Below are 7,500 nucleotides of genomic sequence, written 5' to 3' on the forward strand. Positions count from 1 at the left end.
CGCCGCGTGACCGAACAACCGTCAGTCATCTCCCTCATTTTTTTTTTTTTTTTTTGTGTGGGAAGCGCCATTTTTCTGCCCTTTTCCTGCCTTAGGGCTGAATGGAATGTGTGGATAATTTGGCCGAGCTGTTGTACCTGCTGACCCGACCCTTCTATTCTCTTTGATGGACTCCCGCACCCTTGCGACCACCTCCACCACTACCACCACCATCACCACTACCGCTAGGGCTAGGGCTACCACCTCTGCTGGCAACAAAGACAAAGCAGTTGCTGCTGCTGCTCCTACTACTACTACTACTACTACTACTACTACTACTACTACTACTACTACTACTACTACTACTACTACTACTACTACAACTAGTTGTTGTTGTTGTTGTTGTTGTTGTTGTTGTTGTTGTTGTCTTGCTGCTGCTACTACTACTACTACTACTACTACTACTACTACTACTACTACTACTACTACTACTACTACCTACTACTGCTGCTGCTGCTGCTGTTACTGCTACTACTACTACTACTACTGCTGCTGCTGCTGCTGCTGCTGCTGCTGCTGCTGCTGCTGCTGCTGCTGCTGCTGCTGCCGCTGCTGCTGCTGCTGCTGCTGCTGCTGCTTCTGCTGCAGCTGATGTTACTACTACTACTACTACTACTACTACTACTACTACTACTACTGCTACTGCTGCTGCTACTGCTGTTACTGCTACTTCTACTACAATAATTATTTGCTAATACTATTACCTACAAACTTCTTTTATAATGTTCATTTTAATTATTGTAGTATGCAACAGCAACGGCAGCAATAACAACAATAGTAGTAATATCAACAGGAACAGAAGCAGCAGCGGTAACAGCAGCACTAGCACCAGCAGCTACAGCAGCAGTAGTAGTAGTAGTAGTAGTAGTAGTAGTAGTAGTAGTAGTAGTAGTAGTAATAACAACAACAGTAGTTTACTTTTGTGTGTGTGTGTGTGTGTGTCTGTGTGTCTGTGTGTGGATGGTGTGTTTGTGATGTGTCATTGGTGATTTTTTAGTCGAATTTATATTTGCTTGTTATTGACGGAGAGTGTAACCTTTCGTGACGCGAGGAGCGCTGCGTGCAGTCATGATATCAAAGGCTGTCGTGACTTTGTCATTTCCTGAGGCAGGTGTGCAAAGGAGAGGAGACACCCGCCGTCACCGCCCTCATCTTACCCTCCCATCATCCATCCTATTTTCACCATGTCCTTTTCGTTCCACTTTAAACTGTGTTATCCATCCAGCTTTTGCTCATGTAGTATTCCCCTCCCTCCCCAGTTGGCCTCTTTCATCTATCCCCACCATCCCCACCTCACTTCTTTTCTCTCCGTCCTCGCTTTCGCCCTCACCCCCGCCAGCCAGCTCCGCCGTATTACAGATGTTGATTAGTAGCAGAGGGCGGGCGAGGTGTGTTTGTTGACGTCTGGTGAGGGTGAGTTTTTGCGGTGAGCAGCATACTGGTGAGGAAGGGCACCGGTGCGAGGGAAGGGCAAAAGGGGGCATGGGGCTCTTATTCTTGGTATTTGTGCGCATTTTTTTTTTTTTTTTTTTTTGTTTCAAGTATTCAGCTCTTGTTTAGTCACCTTCATTTGTGAATTTTGTGCGTGAGTAACTAAATGTGTTTCTTTTCTGTTACAGGTAAGACACTCGGTTTTGAGAAGGGACACCTGGAAATAAGACGTGGGACTGGACTCGTCTGGCTGGGAGGCTGGTCGTCTTGAGAACGAGTCGAAAACAAAAGTAAAAAGAAAGAAAGGGAAAAGAAAAGGAAAAGAAAGGAAAGAGTGGGAGTCCAAGGAGAACACGACAGAAGGCAAGTAGTGAATGAGTGGCGTGGAGGGAGGAGGGGTGAGCCGGGTGACGGGCGAGGCGCGTCGGGAAGTGTCAGCCCAAGCAGTGTGAACGGCAAGTGGATGGGCCGTCAGCGCCGTGTCTGTGGCGGTGTGGAGGGCGGAGGTGACGTGGAAGAGGCGCAGCAGGCGGGGTGGCGCTCACTGGCAGCGCTCACGGGGTGGTGTTGACCCTCGGCCACGCCCTCTACCCGGCAGGTGGTGATGTGTCCCCGGGGCTTGATGACTCCGCTGACAGCCCTGCCCGTCGCCGCCGCCGCCCGCCGCCGCCGCCGCTGCCGCCGCCGCCGCCGCCGCCGCCGCTGCCGCTGCTGCTGCTGCTGCTGCCGCCCGCCGCCTCAACCACCATCAGCACCATCACCAACACCAAAACCATCACCATCAAAATCACCACCGTAACCGCCACTACTACCACCATCCCCCCGCCGTCGCCGCCGCCGCCGCCGCCACCACCACCACCACCACCATACCCTCCACCTCCTCCTCTTCCTCCTCCTCCTCCTTCTTCGGCAACCCTTTGTTCTTTCATCCCACGTTATCAGTTCCCCACGCGACCCTCGGTCTCCCTGCTACCTGCCCCGCCACCCCAGCCTGCCAAAACAGCTCCCCGACGGCCGCCGTGCACGCGTCCCTCGTCCTGCGGGACACCAAAGCGTCAGTCGGCCCGGAAGCATTACGGCCTCGCCTCAACAACCTGCGAGCGAAGGTCTTGAGAACTGATCTGCTGGTGGCCACAATCCCACGGTGAACTGATTATTGCTATAGTGTTAACCTATTGCCTAATAGTTGCTAAGGTGTTTGTAAATATTGCTAGTACCACTGCTCCACTATACATTATCCTCGTTGCTTTTGTTCAGCCATTAGAGACGAAAAAGTAAAGTTCTAGTTTTCTACTGCCAGTGTTTATTAGATATATCCGAATGTGATGACCAAGTGCCCTTTCAGAAGTGCCTCATTTTATTATAAAGAATCTAAAGCGTCGTGGCGTGTGTCGGGTGTGTCGCCTCGAGGAGTGTTCCAAGAACTGAGCTCAGTGTTGACTTCAGATCGTGAGTAAACGTGGAACATCATCCAAAGATAATGATTTAGAAAGAGAGAGAGAGAGAGAGAGAGAGAGAGAGAGAGGAAGAGAGAGAGAGAGAGAGAGAGAGAGAGAGAGAGAGAGAGAGAGAGCAGTCGCACTGCCTGAACTCTGGCTTAGGTCGAGAATCTCCTCGTTGGTGTGTCAGCCACAAAAGTGTTTTTTAGTTTAGTGCGTTTATTTCTTTGATAATCTCATTAAGGCAAAAAAAGTAAATAAAAAAAATCCCTCCATAGAGCCACATCGTGTTCACACTTGAAACTGTTCGAATCTTGAGTCGTAATTAACGCAGATGAGTACCTTCTAATTTAAGTTCCTGGACGTTTATCTTTTTTTCTCCCGTCGTTGTCGGTTCCTTGACACATTGGAAGGGACGGCTCGCGTCAGTCATGCGTCCTAGACCCTTAGTGAGGTTCGTGCGCCAGCGACTTTGAAAAGGCTGGAAGTCATAGGCAAAAAGAGGGGGAAAAAAAGCGGGACAGAAACATAAACTCGCGTACGAAGTGACAGAGAGCAACGAGGGCAGTCCAGTAGCGCCGCGGTGGACAGGAAAGAAAAAGTGAAGGGAACCTCAAAAGGGAGAAAAATCATCTGTAAGTGCGTAACAAAAAATAAGGAAGAGTGGTCGTAAAAAGTAGGAAGAGAGACGAGGATTGACTCTAAGAAGGGCAGAGCAAAGCGTGGTGCAGAGGAGGCCGAGGGAGAGAGAGAAGAAAAAAAAACGAGGGAGATAAGAGGAAAATTTAATGAGGCAAAGAAAAGAATACAAGGGAAGGAGGAAAACAACCTGAAAAAAAAAAGTTAATAAACCACCGACACCAACAAAAGAATCCCAGGTAAAAGCAAGGAAGAATAGAGATAGAGAGAGAGAAAAACTAAGTATACTTAGGAAAACATTGAGCGAAGGCGTAGAGCGGATACAAGAAAGGAAGGAAGAGAGTAAGGAAGGAGAGAGAGAAAGGCAGGAAAGAAAAGGAAAAGCAAATCAGAAAGGTGCTCGATCTGGCGTGAGTGCGTGCGTGCGTGCGTGACCCTTACCAGTGTGAGTGAGGCGACCTGCTGATCTGACCTTCACCCAAGCTGGCCCGCCTCCATAATGGCTGCCAATCAAAGGTAAGTGGCCCCTCACCTGTCATCACACACACACACACACACACACACACACACACACACACACACACACACACACACACACACACACACACACACACACACACACACACACACACACACATTTAGTAATGTTACAGTGGTCCTCTCCGTTATCAGGCTGTCGAGTTTCATCCTTCGACAGCAGCGGGATGGATGAGAAGGTGCGCTGTTTCTTGTCTCCTCCAAGTCCTTTGTCTGTGTGTGTCCTTTTCTGCATGAAGGTCACTTGGGATTTTCTTTCAGTCTCTCTTTCTCTCTTTCTATCTCTCTTGTTATGTTCCTTTCCCATATAAGCAGAAGAAAATGTTCTCTTGTACAATTTCAAACACGAGGAAATAGTTTTGTTTTGCGCAACAGTCCCGGAGCCTCCAGTCTCTTCCAGTCACGTGGCACAGTGCAATCTGCTCTCTAATCCCAAACCACCATCCATATGTGGAGCTCGGCGCCAAACATGTGAAATACATGGAACGTATTAATACCGAGACACCATCAAGCAGAGTAACACACGTTCGCATATTTTGAAGCCTCGTGACCTACCAGTGCCCTCTGTGGCCCTTGGAGGCAAACAAGGCGAGGAGGGAGTTAGGTAAGAGTGGGACGGGCGGGCAGGCGGGCAGAGGTCAGCTGGCCTCCCCTGATAATGCAGGTGGCTGGGGCGCTGCAGGGGTGTGTGTCCTCAGGCACAGCTGGCCACGCTCTCTCCCCAGGGTGCCTTGTTGGCCAGGTGTGTATCGGGGTGATGAGAGAGAGAGAGAGAGAGAGAGAGAGAGAGAGAGAGAGAGAGAGAGAGAGAGAGAGAGAGAGAGAGAGAGAGAGAGAGAGAGAGAATACTATTGTCATAAAAAGACAGACAGGCAAATAGAGTTGATATTACAGAAACAATTTACAGTGAGTGGCTTACCCATTATGTTCGCTATGAACGAAATTGATTGGCTTGGATTTTAGCCTTTTTCCTAGAGCGGATGAATGCATCGAGGAGGATGACGAGAACAACAACAACTCGTGCAACTTATTAGATTTCAGTTATACAACATTTTAGTCTAGACTCAAATTGTAAAATGATAGAATTCTGTCTTCGTGGAAATGCTTACTAAGAAAAGAAGTCGAGGCAGAGTGAATTGGTTGCCTCAACATTCGAAGATCTTCCCTGTATTTGGAAACCCCACGATGATCTTAACGCGAAGGGCACGTTTTTGCCATGAAGAAATCTAATTTACCTAGCCTTTCTTGGTAGAATTTTTTTTTTTTTTCGTACAAAGAAGGAATTTGTATGAGTTTGATCTTCTTTTCCCGAACGGCTTTTAATTGTGCAATATCTTCTTTGCTGAATGAGGTTGAGTTTTACAAGTGTTTTCTAAGTGAAGTTTTATATCCAAGTGGTATTGTACGTCTGTCCTGTAATGTTTTGATGTGTAATGCCCGTCATCTTGCTGACTTGACTTGTTGCATGAGCGTGTTTCTAGGAAAATTGAAGGTTACTCTGGAACGTATCACCAAGATCTGCGCCGCTTTCCCCCTCAAAGTTGTATATTGCGATGTTGTAAAGTCTACAAAGCGAACACTCCGCCTCATTACTACATAACCCACCGTGTTTTTAACTGTTGTGTCGTCGTTTTGTAGTTTTGTAAAACAAAAAAAACAAAAACAAAAAAAAAAAAAAATATATATATATATATATATATATATATATATATATATATATATATATATATATATATATATATATATATATATATATATATATATATATATATATATATATATATATATATATATATATATATATATAGATGTACCATCATGAAACTTATTAAAACTTATTCTCAAACACAACTTAGTATTTTCTACAGGTCAGTTTGTTACAACAAAGCTCATTCTTGAGTTGCTGCTCTTCTACTTGATATTATGTGTCAGGTGTTTGCGAGGCTCCTATAAATGCTTGTTTGAATCTTCCGAAATGTGTCCTCCTGACGTTTGCTCGACACCAATATGCTAATGGTGCTTCTTTGATCCTTGCACTGATACTTGTGCCTTGGGAGAGAGAGAGAGAGAGAGAGAGAGAGAGAGAGAGAGAGAGAGAGAGAGAGAGAGAGAGAGAGAGAGAGAGAGAGAGAATGATTAGGAGAAAACAATTTGAAAGCACATTTGATTTTATCGCGTGTGGTAATGGTTGGGATTCTTTTCCTGAGCCTTCATTCCTACTTTCTTCACATTCCTTCACCAGCACAACGAGGTAGGTGTCTCCCAAATGTTTTCCGCATTCAAGTATCATTACCTTTTTACGTCTTTGATTACTTAAGCACATATATCTTCCTGACGCCTCTTGCTGTAATGACTAAGCGAGGAACGTAGTTGTCTTGTTTTGTCCATCGCCAGGAAAACCTTGAGGTGTCGTGCGAAGGTGAAGCGGGAAGTGAAGGGAAGTGCGGGTGTTGCATCAGAGACAGGGACCACCACCACCACCACCACCACTACCACTATCTCTTTTCTCTGATCACTGTTTTGTGTCCTGCTTTTTTTTTTTTTTGTCAATATGTTCGACATTTGACTTCTCAACCTTTCCAATACCGATCTAAAACTTACAACATGGTCAACGTTTCACTTTTTTTTTTACCCACACGTGTTAATAGCAAGGAGAACCTTTCATAAACTTTCATTGCAATAATCAAAGAAAATACTCTTAAAAACCTCAACAGCTTTTACAACAGCTATCCAGAAATCACTCGAGATAAGACGTAAAGAAGTTTAATTAATAATACGGGCCATAATCTTGAGACACCACAAGTAGTTAAGAGATTGATCGATTACCTAAGACCTTTTCGTACCTATAGTTTTATCTATTCAATAAGATTATGTTGAATAACTAGTTAAATTAATGGGTGTTGTATTCTCATCATCACTCAGAGGCTTAATTATTAAAGTGCTGCTCATCATTTTGCAAGGCTTAAGTATAACGGGAGCAGTGAGGTCAGCATCACTCCGCGACTCACGCCACGTACCCGCACACCAGAGTAGAAATTACCTCAGATTTGTCAGGCCTCCAAATCTAAGCTGGGTTCGGCATAGTGTTGACATCACACTTGCGACATCATCAGGAAAAGAAGTGTGGATAGAGTAATGGTAGTACAGCAATGGTGGTAGTACAGCTAGGCAAGGAACACTACTGATGAAGGCGGTGGTGGTGGTACTGGTGGTGTAAAGAACATCTCACGTTTGGCTGGAATGCAAAGAATGGTTCGGGTGTAAGCTTCTCGTCCACGCTCTCTCTCTCTCTCTCTCTCTCTCTCTCTCTCTCTCTCTCTCTCTCTCTCTCTCTCTCTCTCTCTCTCTCTCTCCCCTCACATTCCTCCCAGCCTCAAGCAAAGAGTCAAGGTTTGTAAACCTACTTTTCTATCTC

At 45.8% G+C, this 7,500-nt stretch overlaps 1 long non-coding RNA gene across 8 annotated transcripts in view; it reads left to right on the plus strand.

Moving 5' to 3' along the window:
* Positions 1-7,500, plus strand: part of LOC135100678 (uncharacterized) — a 244,413-nt gene that overhangs the window by 8,693 nt on the left and 228,220 nt on the right. For all 8 annotated transcript variants that reach the window (XR_010268864.1, XR_010268866.1, XR_010268865.1 and 5 more), the window contains exon 2: positions 1,659-4,064. This is a non-coding gene — a long non-coding RNA (uncharacterized LOC135100678). The remainder of the gene's footprint in view (positions 1-1,658; positions 4,065-7,500) is intronic.

This window comes from Scylla paramamosain, chromosome 5 (assembly GCF_035594125.1).
Source record: "Scylla paramamosain isolate STU-SP2022 chromosome 5, ASM3559412v1, whole genome shotgun sequence".
NCBI lineage: Eukaryota > Metazoa > Arthropoda > Malacostraca > Decapoda > Portunidae > Scylla > Scylla paramamosain.